We start from the raw sequence: 17,485 nt of genomic DNA on the forward strand, positions 1-17,485 counted from the left end.
CTTACCGAAACAGTGAAAATTACCCGGAGTAAGTTAGCGATGTTTACTACCAGGTTTTAAAACAGACAAAAACTTATTCACAAAATTATACAATGAAACACAAAGAACAGAATAAAGAACCCCTACAGAACTCGGTCTATCCAAACTAGACTTAATTATGCTATTCCGAATATGTACAACAGTCCCAATAACCAACGTGTACAAATGGAACACATGCTTACAGGTTGAAGTTAGAAGGGCAGAGAGGGGGAGAGAGAGAGAGAGAGAGAGAGAGAGAGAGAGAGAGAGAGATTGTTTCCACACAGCTCACTGTTGAACTCCCAACTAGTTCTGGACTGAACTAAACTGCACAGTTAGAGAGCTGACCTATTCGTTATACAGGTCACTTCTAAAACATGACCACTTTGGCCTGAGGTCTCATCTGTTTACATATGAACAAAAATGTCTCTCAATATCCTTTAATCTCTGTACCAAACCAGCCTAGTTGGCACCAAGAGCAGTTTATTACATCTCTGAAGAAAAACCAAGGACATAGTAGCCTTGAGAAAACGAACAGCTTTTAGAAAAACGAAACTAGCTTTGTGACAATAGGGTGCAGAGAGTTTATGAAGAAGGATCGATAGTTGATGGGCAAAGTTGTAGTCATTGTTGTTATGGGTTGAAGTGTGTATATTTTAACACAAGAAGTGTCACGAGTAAGAGTGATGAACTTAGAGCATGGATAAGTACTTGGAGCTACAATGTTGTAGCTATTACGGAGTCTTGGATATCACAGGGTAGAAATGGTTGTTGGATGTTTGGGTTTTCGATGTTTCAAAAGGAATAGGGAGGGAGGTAAATGAGGTGGGGAGTGGCATTGCTAATCAGAAATACTATAATAGCTGCAGAAAGGGAGGTTGTTGAGGAGGGTTTGTCAGTATTGGTGGAAGTTGGAAACAAGAAAGGAGCAGTCATTTTATTAGGAGTTTTCCTCAGACCCCTCATGTAGCAACATAGACATGGAAACACAGATTGGGAGACAGTTTTGCAAAGGCGCAGAAGTAACAGGGTTGTTGTCATGGGTGATTTCAACTTCCCTAATATTGATTGTACCCTCTTTCGTGCAAATAGTTTTATTGGAGCAGATTTTGTCAGGTGTTTCCAGGAAGGATTCCTTACTCAACATATAGGCTGACTAGAGGGGAGGCCATATTAGATTTGGTGCATGGCAACAAACCAGGTCAGGTGTCAGATCGCTTGGTGGCTTAGCATTTTGGTGGTAGTGATCACAATTCCCTGACCTTTACGATAGTCATGGAGAGGGATAGGAGAGAGAGCAGATATATTTGGGGAAATGCACAACAGAAATATGGAGGTTGTTTAGAAAGCACTTGTTTCAACTGTTCAATAGGTTTGTCCAGTTTAATAGGTTTGAACTGGGGCCAGGTGGTGAGTTTCATCACCCTCTGGGCAGTGATGGGTGATCACCCTGAAGAATCACCCCAGTTCAATAGGTTTGTCCCACTGAGGCAAGGAAGGGATGGTAGGGTGAAGGAAACTTGGATGACGAGATGTGGAACATCTAGTCTGGAGGAAGAAGGAAGCTTACTTAAGGTTGAGGAAGCAAGGATCAGACAGGGCTGTAGAGGGTTACATGGTAACAAGGAAGGAACTAAAGAATGGACTTAAGAGAGCAAGAAGGGGGCATGAAAAAGCCTTGGCAGGTAGGATTAAAGAAAACCCCAAAGCATTCTACATTTATGTGAGAAACAAGAGGGTGGCCAGAGTGAGGATAGGGCCAATCAAAGATAGTGGAGGGAACTTGTGTCTGGAGTTGGAAGAAGTAGGGGAGGTCCTTCGTGAAATATTTACTTCAGTATTCATGAATGAGAGGGACCTTGTCGTTTGTGAGAACAGCATGAAACAGGCTGATACACTCAAACAGGTTGATGTTACGAAGGAGGGTGTGCTGAACATGTTCAAAAACACAAGGATAGATAAGTCCCCTGGGTCATATGGGATTAGATTTAGATTACTTACAGTGTGGAAACAGGCCCTTCGGCCCAACAAGTCCACACCACCCCGCCGAAGCGCAACCCACCTATACCGCTGCATATACCCCTTACCGAACACTAGGGGCAATTTAGCATGGCCAATTCACCTGACCTGCACATCTTTGGAGTGTGGGAGGAAACCGGAGCACCCGGAGGAAACCCACGCAGACACGGGGAGAATGTGCAAACTCCACACAGTCAGTCACCTGAAGCGGGAATTGAACCCGGGTCTCTGGCGCTGTGAGGCAGCAGTGCTAACCACTGTGCCACCGTGCCGCCAAAGGATATACCTAAGGTTGCTACAGGAAGCAAGGGAAGAGATTGCTGCGCCTTTAGTGATGATATTTGCAGCCTCACTGTCCACTGGAGTAGTACCAGATGATTGGACGGTGGCAAATGTTATTCCTTTGTTCAAGAAAAGGAATAGGGATAATCATGGGAAGTGCAGACCAGTTTTCCGTCAGTGGTAGGCAAATTATTGGAGAGGATTCTGATAGACAGGATTTATGATTATTTGGAAAAGCATAGCTTGATTCGAGATAGTCAGCATGGCTTTGTGAGGGGTAAGTCATATCTCACAAATATTATTGAATTCTTTGAGGATATGACAAAACACATTGATGATGGAGTGTTCCATGTGGTGTATATGGATTTTAGCAAGATTCCCCATGGAAGGCTCATTCAGAAAGTAAGGAGGCATGGGGTACAGAGAAATTTGGTGGTCTGGATTCAGAATTGGCTGGCCTATTGAAGATAGAGGGTGGTAATAGATGGAATGTTTTCAACCTGGAGCTCAGTGATCAGTGGTGTTCTGCCAGCATCTGTTCTAGTACCTCTATTCTGGTACCTCCTGTTCTTTGTGACTTTTTATCAATGACTTGGATGAGGAAATGGGAGGATGGGTTAGTAAGTTTGCTGATGACACGAAGGTTGGTGGTGTGGATAGTTTGGAGGGCTGTTGTAGATTGCAGCGGGACTTTGGGGGCGGCACGTTGGCACAGTGGTTAGCACTGCTGCCTCACAGCGCCAGAGACCCGGGTTCAATTCCCGCCTCAGGCAACTGACTGTGTGGAGTTTGCATGTTCTCCCCATGTCTGTGTGGGTTTCCTCCGGGTGCTCCGGTTTCCTCCCACAGTCCAAAGATGTGCAGGTCAGGTGAATTGGCCATGCTAAATTGCCTGTAGTGTTAGGTAATGGGTAAATGTAGGAGTATGGGTGGGTTGTGGACTTGTTGGGCCGAAGGGCCTGTTTCCACACTGTAAGTAATCTAATCTAATCTAATTCTTTGAAACATTGACAAGGTGAAGAGCTGGGCGACGAAGTGGTAGATGGAGTTCAACCTGGAAAAATGTGAAGTGATTGATTTTGGAAGGTCAAATTTGAATGCAAAATACAGTGTTAAGGGCAGGAATATTTGGCGGTGTGGAGGAACAGAGGGATCTTGGGGTCCATATCCATAGATCCCTCAAAGTTCCACCTAAGTTCATAAGGTTATTAAGAAGGCATATGGTGTGTTGGCTTTCATTAGCACAGGATTGAGTTTAAAAGCCACAAGGTTATGCTGAAGCTGTATAAAGCGCTGGTTAGACTACACTTGGAATATTGTGTTCAGTTCTGGTCACCTCGTTATAGGAAGGATATGGAAGCTTGAGAAGGGGTGCAGAGCAGACTTACCAGGATGCTGTCTGGACTGGAGGGCATGTCTTATGATGAAAGCTTGAGGGAGCTGGAGATTTTCATTGGAGTGAAGAAGGATGAGAGTTGACTTGATAGAGGTGTATAAGATGTTGAGAGACGTAGACAGAGTGGATAGCCAGAGACAATTTCCCATGGTGGAAGTGACTATCATGAGGAGGCATAATTTTAAGGTTATTGGAGGAAGTTTTAAGGAAGATGTCAGAGCTAGGTTTTTTCACACAGCGTGGAGAGTGTGTGGAATGCACTGCCAGAGTGGTGGTAGTGTCAGATACATTAGGGTCATTTAAGTGACTCTTGAATAGGCAGATGGATGACAGTGAAATGAAGGATAGTTTGATCTTAGAATAGGATTAAAGGTTGACAAAATGCTGAAACTGTGGTGTACTGTTCTATGTTCTATATACTATAGTCTGGCTAGCCCAACCTCACTTGTTAAGATTTTATAATCAATTATTAAGGATGACATTAAAGGGTGCTTGGAACTACATGGTAAAATAGGGCTGAGTCAGCATGACTTTATCAAGAGATCAACAGATCTGTTAGAATTCCTTGAGGGTATAATGAGCAAGTTAGACAAAGGACAGCCAATTTGGATTTCCAAAAGCCTTTGACAAAGTGCCGCACAGGAGGCTGCTATATAAGATAAGAGCCTAAGGTTAGGGGCAAGCCACTGGCATGGATAGAGGATTGACTGACTGGCAGGAGGCAGAGAATGGAGATGAACTGGTCTTTTTGGGATGGCAACCAGTAACTAGTGAAGTTCTGCGGGGAACCGTGTTGGGACCACAACTACTTATCTTACATATACATGATGTAGATGAAGGATTTGAGGGTATTGTTGCTAAGTTTTCAGCTGAGACAAAGGTGGTGGAGCAGGTAATGTGGAGGAAATGGAGTGGCTACAGATAAACTTGGACAGACCAGCTGTGTGGGCAAAGAAATGGCAGATGGATTACCATGTAGGAAAATGTGAGGTTATGCATGAAAAATTGAGACATAGCAGCCTTTACCCAGTTGAAAAATAAGCTAAAATCTGAAGCATAAGAAGCCTGCAAACAAACTACGCCAATTGATCCCTACTGGCCCCTGTCTAATAACATCAAAATTCACCTTGCCCCAATTTAGAATTTGAACCTGTGAACCTGTTAATTTTTAAAAAATTAACAGAACTATGGTCACTGGTCCCAAAGTGCTCCCCCACTGTCACCTCAGTCACCTGTACCTGCCCTGTTTCCCCAGAGCAACCCCAGTAGGACCCTCTACATACTGCTTGAGGAAACTTTCCTGAACATGCTTAACAAATTCCACCCCATCTAAGCTCTATGACAGTATCAGGCCATGTTAGGAAAAATTAATATCCCTTATTATGACAACCCTATTGTTCCTGCAAGTCTCACCAATCTCCCTACATAAGATAAGAATCAGATTTAATATCGGTTGACTGTTTGGATGTGTAAAATACAACACCAATAATGCCAGATTAAGGGGGATTGATGTAAGATTAAGGAACCCCATATTCCAATGGCTTAGTTTTAGTGTAAAATAAACTATTTTATGACTTTGTCTTTGTAATGATATTTCCTCTTATGGGAGAACGTAGAAGTAGTGTCTCAGTTTACAAATAAGTGATCGTCCATTTAAAGCAGAGTTGAAGAAATTTTCTTTTCTGAGGGTTGAGATTCTTTGGAATTTCTTTCCTCAAAAGGCAGTGAGTGCAAAATCTTTAAACATTTTTACAGCTGACATTGATAAATTTTTGATTATGAAGAGAATGAAAGATTTGTGGCTAAAAGGCTGTGGTGAAGTAATGGTTCATGTTGTCGACAAAGCGTTTATTACACACAATAATCAAACTGTTGATATTATTTTTGATTAATTTTGCATAATTACCAGAGCTGAGATTCTGAGTAGCCGACAGAAGTTAAAAAAAAACTTTTAACTTGTATTTGTGAGGAAAGTTGTGTGGAACAGAGCACAGTGGATCAGGAATATTCCTGATGAAAATGAAATTCTCGAAACTTCGACTTTCTTGTTCCTAGGATGCTGCCTGACCTGCTGTGCTTTTCCAGCAACACACTCTTCGACTCTGATCTCCAGCATCTTCAGTCCTCACTTTCTCCAAGGTGAACCTTTTAAAGTCAAGTGTAGTGGTCCTTATCAAATCAAAAAGAAACTGATTGAGATAAATTATTTGATAAGAATGCCAGATATAAGGAAAATTCAGAGTGCATCATATGAATATGTTCAAATAATATTTTGATATGGAAGGAAAGCAAAAGTAGAATATGTTATTGGTTACGACACAAAGTGTAGAACCAAATTCAGATGTTTCTGAATTTGACATTCCTCAATTTAAATTAGACAGTGAAGAAGTTCTCAAAAACTGGGTATAAATTACTGAATCACCTTCCAGAGGAAAATCAATATAAATTGAAAGAATTATTATAATCACGTGGGGAGATATGTGAGAATAAGCTGGGAAGTAGTAAATGGATTATGCATAATATAGACATAGGACATGCTGTTCCAGATAAACAACATTCTTACAGGCTTAACCCTCTTAAAATTAACATTTGTTCAAAACAAGATTGAATGCATGCTCAGAGATGACAAAATTGATGTGAGTTGCAGTAAATGGAGCTTACCCATAAGCAACGGCGCTGAAACCAGATGGTCCCCAACTATGATGTGTGGATTCATCACAAATTCTTTGCAGTTGAAAAAAAAAAGATTCCTATCCTATTCAATGTTTGGAAAGCTATATTGAGCAGATGGGACGAACAACTTCTATTTTAGACTTACTCAGAGAATATTGACAGGTATGAGGGGGACAGAGCTTTAAACTGAGGGGTGACAGATATAGGACAGATGTCAGAGATAGGTTCTTACTCAGAGAGTAGTAAGGGCATGGAACACCTTGCCTGCAATGGTAGTAGAGTTGTCAACATTAAGGGCATTTAAATGATCATTGGATAAAAGTATGGATGATAATGGAATAGTGTAGGTTAGATTGGCTTCAGATTGGTTTCACAGGTTTCTGGCTGTATGTTCTATGTTCTACATAGGTAATTTTATTCAAAAGAGTTGAAGGAAACTTTGTCTTTGGTGACACCAAATGGACTATACCAGTTTAAAGTCATGCCATTTGGTATGAAGAATGCACTAGCTGCATTTCAAAGACTAATTGATATGGTAATTTTGGGACTGCCCAATTGTGTGGTGGTCTGGTGCTTTTTTTTTGTCTCACATGGAAGGAACATTTGGAGAATCAATCGGAATTGTTTGATCGATTTCAGAAGGCGGGCTTGGTGATAAACCCACTTAGGAATGAGTTTGCAGAAGCCAAAATCATGAGGCCATATCATTGGATATGAAAAGATCACCCCATGGGATATGAAAACAAAGGTTATTGGAGAGTTTCGCAAGCATTTGGGACTGAATGATTTTTATGGAAAATTTGAACACAATTTTGCACCACTGATTTCACTTTTGAAGAAGTGCAGAAAATTTCAGTGGACACTGGAGTGCCAGAAAGCATTTGACAGTCTGAAAACTGTGTTGACCGCTGCTCTGGTGTTAGCAACACCTAACGACACAAAGCCATTCAAGGTGGCTATTGATGAAAGTAGTGTGTGAGTCAGTGCTGCACACTTTCAAGAAGATGACGAGAGAATAGAAAGACCTGTTGGGTATTTCTCCAGCAAGTTGAATATGCATTAAAAGAAACATTCCGCCATTGAGAAAGAGGCCTTGAGTTTGGTGTTGGCATTGCAACATTTCAACATTTATGTTGTCAATATATTCAGGTCATAACTGCTTAACGTGTTTGAAAAATAAGCTAAAATACCAGACAGTTTAGATGGAGTTTATTGTTCTAGTCAATCAATTTGAAAATTATAAACATGGAGCCTGTTAACCGATATGTTGACATGACTTTGATGCAGAAAGATGGAGGAGTTCAGTGGTGGTGGCTGAAGCGGACTATGCTATCGACTGTTTGGTTTAATGGAATCTGTATATGTGTATGTGCATATGTATATAATGCAGTATATGAATGCTGTGAGACTGTAGGTTTTGAAAATGAATCTATCTTTGCATATTGATGCAAGGTGGGGGGGTAGGTGTGACAAGATGTGCCTTTAAGAGGGATTTATTCTGTGGTGCTTCCTTTTGAATGGGGTTGTTGTAAATCTGATGTTGGAGTGTTTGCTCCATGGAAAGCAGAGTAAATCGCTTTGTTTGTTTTTTAAAAGTGGGCAAAAGAACCTTGCATGGGTAGAGTCAGGCTCATACAAACCAAGTTTTAGTTTTGCTTTCAGTTGTTGAAGCTGCTAGATAATGTTCACTGCCTCTCTCTCTTTCTCTGCTGCTGCAAAAGCTTAAGTTCTGTCTCTGCTGCTCGACCCCTCTTTTTTGGTTTCTCCTTTTTCTTGGGCTGGAGATAACAACATGTGAGTAAATCTGTTTTGCTGCATTTGCCTTTGCGAAGTGTGTGTTAATGGGCTGGTGCTGTATTGGAACAGTCAATCAGTCATAGTTTAAAATACGAATTATTTTGTTAACAATTTCAATAGAGTTAAACAAAAAAAACTAACATCACTTTATCCTTTAATTGCTGTGTAGGAATAGTGTGTTTTACTTAAAGCTGAGTAATTTGGCCAATCAAATCCCATCCAGAATGCAGCACCTCATGCTTGCCTTTAACCTAAAAGTTAGATTTGAGGCTGTCTTCTTGATATATTTTGAAGGGATGTGGCTTGGCCTATAACACTTTGAATAAAGCAGGTGCTAAGTATTTAGGTATATCATTATCTGACTCATTTCATTCCATGTTTGAGAAGATTGGAGAAGGGCATGTGAAAAGGCTACACGAAAGTGATAGGTTGAGACCTGGGGCGTGCATGCCAAGGAATTATATTCAGTTCAAGTTACTGATAAATACTTTTGTTACGCAACTAAGTTAACTTACTGCTGAGTTAGCTATTACTCAGCATGCTACTTTGTAAAATGATTTGAGAATCATGAAAATAACAGAACTGGAGCTGCTATTTCTGACAGAGTAGCTAATTCAGATTTCAAATATGAAATATCTAAATATTTAGCAACCTTATAACTGATTTTATTTTGACATTTTTTGAATTCTATTGTCAGCTTGAAAAATTCATCTTTCTAATAGGATAAAATACATTCTTTTAATAAAGCAGACCAGTTTAATGAAACCAAGAACTGTGGACGCTAGAAATCTGAAACATGAACAGAAATTGCTGGAGAAACTCGGCAGGTCTGGCAGCATCTATGAAGAAAAAGCAGAGTTAATATAATCAAGTCCCGCTCTCAAAATGTGTAATTGGACTTGAAACATTTACTTTGCTTTCTCTCCATAAGCCAGTTTTGATGTTATTTTGCATGTTAATACCCTGACCTTTTGGTAATGCGTCATAAAATTTTGATAAATTCCATTTCTTAGCATGTCATGTTCTCGAATAAATTAAGTTGAAACTGCTTCTCTTTCTTAATCAACTTTGAATTATCCATTATCATACTTACAATAATATTACACGTTTCTGAAAGGACAATCAATTAGGTATTTCCACAGAATTTATCCAGATATATTACCGAAAATTGATAACTTGATAGGTTCTTTCTAGCCCACATAAAGCTCTATTTTAACAACTGTCACTATATTCATCTAATGAGTCATTTAATTATACAATACTTTAAGTAAAAGTACTCCTCATCAGTCCATAATGTATACTGTCCCTGAGGGAAGGTATTTTGACTCATAATAATTTTTCTTTATCTCTTTAATCTCTTTTTGTTTACTCTTTTTTGAAAATAAGTTCCTTCACTTTTTAATTCACCCAGATTTGATATTTTCTTCATCTTCCTCCTCTTCCTTGAAATCTTCCCTCCAATAAAGTCTCTGAATTTTGTTTCTTCTTAAGTTGTGCCCTGCCCAGATTCACTACTTCCAAGTATGTTCAGCATTTTTTATTGTTCATTTTTCACAGTACTTCTTCTGTATCTTTTGGGGTCCAACTGATTCTCTTTTCTTTTTCCACTGAACCCACAATTTAGCAAGTTGGTCTCCTTTTTTCACAAGACCCACATCTAACATCCGTATAAAACAATACTCTAAATCAAGCCCTTTCGAAGTTCCACCTTGAGTTGTTTAACTTTACAGTTAGTGAAGCCACTTCATACCTTGTTTTTATTGCTATCCTTGTTCTTACTTCTTGGCTGCATCTTCCATCTCCAGATATTATGCGATATATTATTTGAATTTTAGATCTCTGTTTTATAAATGCATAAATATTTCTTGATGATTTTTGAGATATGCATGCATCGCTTTGGAGCTTGTCAGTGTTCCCTTGCATTCCAAGGTTCATGCTTGCTGTCACTCATCTGTCCACTGACTCTTAAAATGCTTATTCAGTACTTGGGTCAAGTGCTTTGTCTTCTGCAAATCTAACTGATATTCGCGTTAATCTCCCAGTTGTAACACTAGAATCTATTTTTAAGTGCAGCTTTGCTATTATTGATTCTGCACAGACATTGGAGAAGGTTGCTCTAATGTACAGATTTCTTGAATCATCTAACTATCCAGCCAACTCCAATGTCTTTCAACACTGCTAAGTGTTTAATCTAGTTAATCCAATCAAATGTCTTTTCCTTTTACTTATGTTATTTAGCAATATTTTGCAGAAATCCAAAGCCAGTTGCTAAATAATTAAAGAATCTAAGCTAAGATTTCTATCGTTAAATATCATTTGTGGTGCTGATATACATTAAGGGGATATATTACTATGACATAGGGCAGAAGACTATGTCTACAAATGTTTGCTGTGTTTCTAGGGAGAAGGATGAGCCTTTTTTGACATGTACTATGAGTTAGAATATCACCGGCTCAAACCTTATTCATGCCACAGGAAATGGCTATCTCCAATATGAGGCAATCTAACAACTCCCATTGATATTCAGTCATGTTACCATCACTGATTCCTCCACTATCAACATCCTGGCGGTTACCATTGACCTGAAGCTCAACTGGGCTTGCCACATGAATGTGGTGACTGTAAGAGCAGGTCAGAGGCTAGGAATACTACAGCGAGAAACTTAACTCCTGACTCTCCAAAGCCGTTTCACCATCTGCAGAGCACAAGTCATGAGTGTGGTGGAGTACTTCCCAGATGCCTGGATTGGTGCAGCTGCAACAACCCTCAAGAAGCTTGGGGCTATCCAGGACAAAACATCCTGCTGATTGGCACCATGTCCATAAGCATCAACTCCTCACACCGCTAGTGTTCAGTAACAGCAGTGTGTACTATCTACCGGATGCAGTGCAGAAATTCAAAAAGCTCCTTTGAAATCCACAAACACTTACATCTGGAAAAATAAGGGCAGAAGGTATGTGAAAACATCACCACCTGCAAGTTACCTTCCAAGCCATACACCATCCTGTCTTGGAAATATATTGCTGTTCCTTCATTGTTAGTGGCAACAATTCTGGAATTCTCTGCCTTAGGCCATTGTGGATCAACCTACAACACTTGGGCGGCAGTGGTTCAAGGAGGCAGCTTCCCATCACCTTCTCAAGGGCAATGATGCTGACCTAACTAGTGACTCCAACATCCCATGACTGAATTTTAAAAAGACACAAGCTGTATAACTTCATTTAAGTTGGTGCCAGTGCATTACTGAGAACATGCTTCTTTCTCAAAAGTCTTGTCTGTTTATTTGACCTTAGTCTATAATTTATATAGTTCTATAGCCTATTTGAATATATTTTAACAAATTCTACTGGCGTTCCGGCTGGACTTTTCCTCATGTAACTCTATCAAAGAGGATTAACTGACCATATGTTTAGTTTGTTTCTTTGTAGGATTTTGTTGTATGCATGCAGGGTCATAAAAAGTTACAGAAGAAGGCCCTTTGGTCCATGATGGTTACACCATTCAAGAATAATTATTTAACTATTCTAATCCCATTTTCCAGCACTTGGCCTATAGCCTTACGGGCCTTGGCATTGCCAGTGTACATCTAAATATTTAAGTGTTATGAGGATTTCTATCTCAATCACCCATGCAGGTAGTGGGTTCGAGGTTCGCTCCAACCTCTGGGAGAAAAAGGTTTTCCTTATATCTCCTCTAAACCTCCCTTCCCTTCAATCTGTACTCCCTGCTGAATGATCCCTTCATCAAGAGAACCCTTCTTTATGTCTACTTTCTGTATGCCCATACAGCCCAAGGAATATCCTGGTAAATCACCTCAGCACCCTCTCTATTGGTATCGTATCCCTCCTACAATGTGGATTGCAGAACTGCATGCAGTACCCTAACCTAACCAATGGTTCTAGCATAACCATCCTGCTTTTAACATCTATGCCTTGGCTAATAGATGCAAGTACATCTTCTTCAACACCTTATTCACTTTAAGGGACCAGCATACTTGCACATCAGAGTCCATCTATCTTTGGTACTTCCCAGGGTCCTACCATTCATCATGCATTCTCTTGCCTTGGTTATCCTGACCAAATGCATCACCTCACATTTCTTTGAACTGAATTTCATTTACCACTGATCTGCTAACCTGACCAGCCTATCTATATCCACCAATTTTTATATCATCTGTAAACTTACTGATCAATCCTCCTACATTTAAAAAAAAAATGAATAATTTATATACACCACAAACAGCAAGGGCCCCAACACTGACCCCTTTGGGATCCCATAGGACAAAGATTTGCAGGCAGAAAACCAGCTGTCAATCCTATGCTTCCTGCCACTCAGCCAATTGTGGATCTAGTTTGCCATATTCGCTTGGATCACATGGGCTCTTACCTTTGCTATCAGTCTCCCATGCGGGACATTGTCTAAAGCTTTGCTGAAGTCTTTGCAGACTACATATATACTTGGTCACCTCTTTCAAAAATGTCAATCAAATTGGTTAGACAAGACCTCTCCTTAACAAATCTATGCTGACTGTTCGATTAATCCCTGCCTCTCCAAATGTACCTCAGAATTTCTTCCAATAGTTTCCCCACTTCCAAGGTCTGACTGACTGACTGACTGACTGACTGACTGACTGACTGACTGACTGACTGACTGACTGATTGGCTTGTGGTTTCTTGGTTTATCCTTTCCTTCTTTGTATATAATTTATTGCATGCATGGAATTAGATTCAGCTGCACAGTGCCTTATTGAAATCCAGTATGATATATGAATTACTGCTCCACCTTCTATTTTGAATCGTTGATCATAATTATAACCATTCCTATGATTTTTGCTGGAATGAAGACCTCTTCGTCAAGATTATTTACATCTAGTGAATAGCTTTTGAACTGTATATGATTGAATCCATTACTCTTACTCTTCCTTCTTCTATTTTTTCAATTCAATTCATCACATAAGGGTGACGCTTGCTAGGCTACCATTTATTGCCCATCCCTAATTGCCCAGCATTAAAAGTCAACCACATTGCTGTGGGTCAGAAGTCACATATAGACCAGACCAGGTAAGGATAGCAGTTTCCTTTCCTAGAGGGCAAAAGGCAACCGGATGGGTTTTTCCTGACAATTGACAACAAATTCGTGGTCATCATTAGACTCTTAATTCCAGATCTTATTTTCTTATTGAATGCACAAGCTTCCATCTGTCATGGTGAGATTCTAACCCAGCCCCCCCAGAGCATTACCTAGGTCACTGGATGAACAGTCCAACGATGGTACCATGAGATCATTGCCTTTCCCAGTTATATTCCACTTCAGAATTAGAATCCCTACTATGTGGAAACAGGCTCTTCGGCCCAAGTCCACACTGACCCTCTGACGAGTATCCCACCCACACCCATTCCCCTACATTTACCCTGACTCATGCACCTGATCTATACATCCGTGAGCATTATTGGTAATTTAGCATGGCAAATTCACTTACCCTGCACGTCTTTGGATTGTGGGAGGAAACCCACACAGACACGGGGAGACTGTGCAAACTCCACATAGACAGTTGCCTGAGGCTAGAATCGAACGGGTTTCTGGTTGCTGTGAGGAGTGCTAAACACTGTGCCACTATGCCACCCAACTTCCCCTTTATCCATCCCAATACTGCTGCTTTTCTCAAGTTCCTTTTCCTTTCCCTCTTGCATATGTCTGCAGCATCTCTTTAAGTTGGTTGACAGATGACTTCACCTTTCCCATTAATGTAACCTTCCCACTTGGCTACACCTGTATCATTTGTTCTGCGAAGTGTGACATAAAGGCGATACCTTATTCTGCTCCCATTACTTCCTGTCTACCTTTGAATATCTCATCTTGCATCTTATTTAAAATCCTTGATAATAGCGTTCACTTTTTGTTTTAATCTCTGAGATACCTTCACTGCTTTTCTCTTCAATTTTTCAAGTAGACAACTTAAACCGTGCTTTCTTCCTTTTAGGTTTGACTGTCTTTGTATGCTCTCTTATTTGCTCTCACTGTATAAACACCCCAGTGCACATCTAAACTACTCCTTAACCTTCAAATGCCTGTTTGGTGCTGTTGTGTTTGTCATGGATGAGGGTGTCTCTGTTCACTTCCTTGGTATTTCATGCTACTGCCATCCTGCTTTCCATGTGTAATGCTACTTCCTCACGTATCCATCCTTGAAAACTGACATTACCACAAGTTATTTAAAACACTTCAGATTTTCAACTGTACAGTCTTGGACCATGCATTCACTTCAGAGCTTTTCTACAGGTACTGGACTGCTTAATTGCACCTTCACACTCTAACGTAGTGCAGCACTGGACCTGGATTCAATTCCAGGAGTTTGCACATTCTTTGTTGGTTTCTCTGGGTGCTCCAGCTTCTTCCTACAGTCCAAAGATGTCCAGGTTAGGTGATTGACCGTGCTAAATTGTCCATAGTATCCAGAGTTGTGTAGGCTAGGCCAGTTAGCCATGGTAAATATGGAGCTATGAAGATTGTGTGGAATGCTGTTTGAAGGATCAGTGCAGGCTCCTTGGACCGAACACCTTCTTTTGGCACTGTAGGGATTCTGTGATTCGGTGACATATACTTGCATGAACATGAAAGTAGGAGCCGGCTGCTGTGCATGAAATCTGCTGCACGATTCCATACAATCATGACTGACTTGATCTGAACTTGGCCTCAACTCCATGTCCTGGTCGGTTCCTCATTACTGTTGATGGTGAGGAATCTGTTTCAACTTTGAACGTGATCATTACTCAGCTTCACAGCTGATTGGAACATATAATTCAAAAGATTCATGACACATTAAGAGAAGAAATTTCACCTAATCTTCAGCTTATGTTACCCCTTCTTCTGAAACAATACCCCTCATTTCAGATTTCCCCATGAGGGAAGTATCCTCTCAGCATCTACCTGTAAAAGATCTCTCATCCTTCAAATAAAGGCTGTTGCCTCAGTTGACTGCTCTGGAAGATGCTGCCCCAGGGTCTCATCTGTCATTGGCATTGAGCTGGTTCAGGCAAGATCAGCACTTGACACACTTCACAATATACCAATGTCAGAGGGAAGTCAGAGACCTTCTCCTCAAGAACAAACACATTTCTTTCTTAATGATGGAGTGAAGCTGAATGACATTGGTTAATGCAACATTGAAGTTTTCTCCATGATGGGAAAAACTAAAGCAGTTGCATTCAGACCACATTGAACTTCTAACTCTGTGTTGTAGCCATTGCCAAAGTTATTTACTTCCATTTCTGGGATAGCTTGCTAACGAGTGTAGTTGGTACTGATTTGCTGCATGCCTTTGAAAACTTGAACAGATTGGGGTTGTTTTCCTAGCAGCGGAGGAAATTGAGGGGGAACAGGATTGAGATGGACAAAATTATAAGGGGTATAGATAGTACACTGGGAAGGAACTTACTCATTGGTGATGGCTCAATGATCGGATAGGATAGATTTAAGGTAAGGGGCAGGATGTATAGAAGGTATGTACCTTCCATCTATAGAGTGTGGGAATCTGGAATTCACTACCTGTAAGGGTGGTAAAGACATTTAAGAAGTATTTAGATGTGAACTTGTGATGGCAAGGTATTCAAGATTGTGGGCAAAGTGCTGGAAAGTGACTGGTGAAGTGTCTTTTAGGTGCTTGTAGACCTTTTAATTCCAAAATTGGCTGAGTTAGAAGAAAGAGGGTAATGGTCAATGGATGTTTTTCAGGCTGGAGGAAGGCTTACAGTGACATTCTCATGGAAGAATTATAAATAGTGCGGAAGACAGTGTAGGAGTTTGGAAGGGCATAGACAAGTTGGTAGAATTTGGCATATTGCTGGCAGATGAGTATCAATGCAGAAAAGTGTGCTATGATGCATTTTAGTAATAAGAACATTGGAAGATAATACAAAATAAGGAATGGTGCAGCAGCAGAGGAATCTGGTGTTTATATGCACAAATCATTGAAAATGGCAGAATAGATAGAGCTGTAAGAAAAGTACAGAGCATCCTCCTTTTTCTTTTTTAATGAGGGAATACAGTACAATGAGTAAGAAGATGATGTTGAAATTGTTATGTTTCAGCTGGAAGATTGTATATAGTCCTAGGGGCTATATTAAAGGAAGGATGGTAATGCTTTTGAGAGCATGTCGAAGCTGTTGGTAAGAATATTACCAGAGTGAGGAACTTCAATTATGAGTTTAGATTGAAGGATTGGGACTGTACTCTGTTGGAAGAAGAAGACTGATTGATTGATTGAGGGGGTTCAAAATCATGAGCAGGCTGATTAGAGTGGACAAGGAGAAACTGCTCCTACTCAAAAAAAAAGAACAAGAGGGTGTATGTTTAATGTGATCTGCAAAAGAAGAGAGAACCCAGGCAATTATAGACCAGTGAGCCTTATGTCTGCTGTAAGAAAAGTTTTGGAAAATATTATGAGAGAGGATTTATAATCATCTAGCAAGCAACAATTTCATTGGAAATAGTCAACATGGATTCGTCAAAGGCAGGTTGTGTCTCGCAAATCTCATTGAGGTTTTTGAGAAGGTGACCAAGCATGTGGATGAGGGTAGGGCAAGTTGATGTGGTGTACATGAATTTCAGCAAAACCTTTGATAAAGTTTGATATGGTAGGCTACTGGAGAAAAATGCAGAGGCATGGAATTGAAGGTGATTTAGCAGTTTGCCTTCTTACAGAAAGCCAGTTCCTAATCCAATGAGTGGTGCTTGATGGAAAATATTCAGCCTGCAGTCCAGCAGTCCAGTTACTAGTGGTGTGCCACAAGGATCTGTTTTGGGACTATAGCTGTTTGTCATTTTTACAAACGACTTGGTGCAGGCATAAGAGGATGGGTTAGTAAGTTTGTAGATGATGCTAAAGTCGGTGGAGTAGTGCATAGTGTGGAAGATTGTTGCAGGTTGCAGGGAGACTTGGATAAACTGCAGAACTGGGCTGAAAGGTGGCAAATGGAGTTCAATGCAGCTAAATGTGAGGTGATTCACTTTGGGAAGAACAATGGGAAGGCAGAATATTGGCTCAATGGAAAGATTCTTGGTAGTGTGGATGTGCAGAAGGATCTTGGTGTCCATGTACATCGATCCCTGAAAGTTGCCACCCAGGTAGATAGGCATATGGTGTGTTCGGTTTATTAGTAAAGGGTTTGAGTTCTGGAGCTGTGAAACCATGCTGCAACTGTACAAAACGCTAGTGCGGCCTCACTTGGATTATTGTGTACAGTTCTGGTCGTCCCATTACAGGAAAGATGTGGAAGCATTGGAAAAGGTGCAAAGAAGATT

General features: G+C 40.4%; 1 protein-coding gene across 5 annotated transcripts in view; it reads left to right on the forward strand.

Moving 5' to 3' along the window:
* LOC140464992 (phosphatase and actin regulator 1-like) overlaps positions 1–17,485 on the forward strand; it is a 468,298-nt gene that overhangs the window by 54,714 nt on the left and 396,099 nt on the right. The gene's annotated exons all lie outside the window — the stretch shown is intronic.

The sequence above is a fragment of the Chiloscyllium punctatum genome, chromosome 41 (assembly GCF_047496795.1).
Source record: "Chiloscyllium punctatum isolate Juve2018m chromosome 41, sChiPun1.3, whole genome shotgun sequence".
In the NCBI taxonomy this organism is placed as follows: Eukaryota; Metazoa; Chordata; class Chondrichthyes; order Orectolobiformes; family Hemiscylliidae; genus Chiloscyllium; species Chiloscyllium punctatum.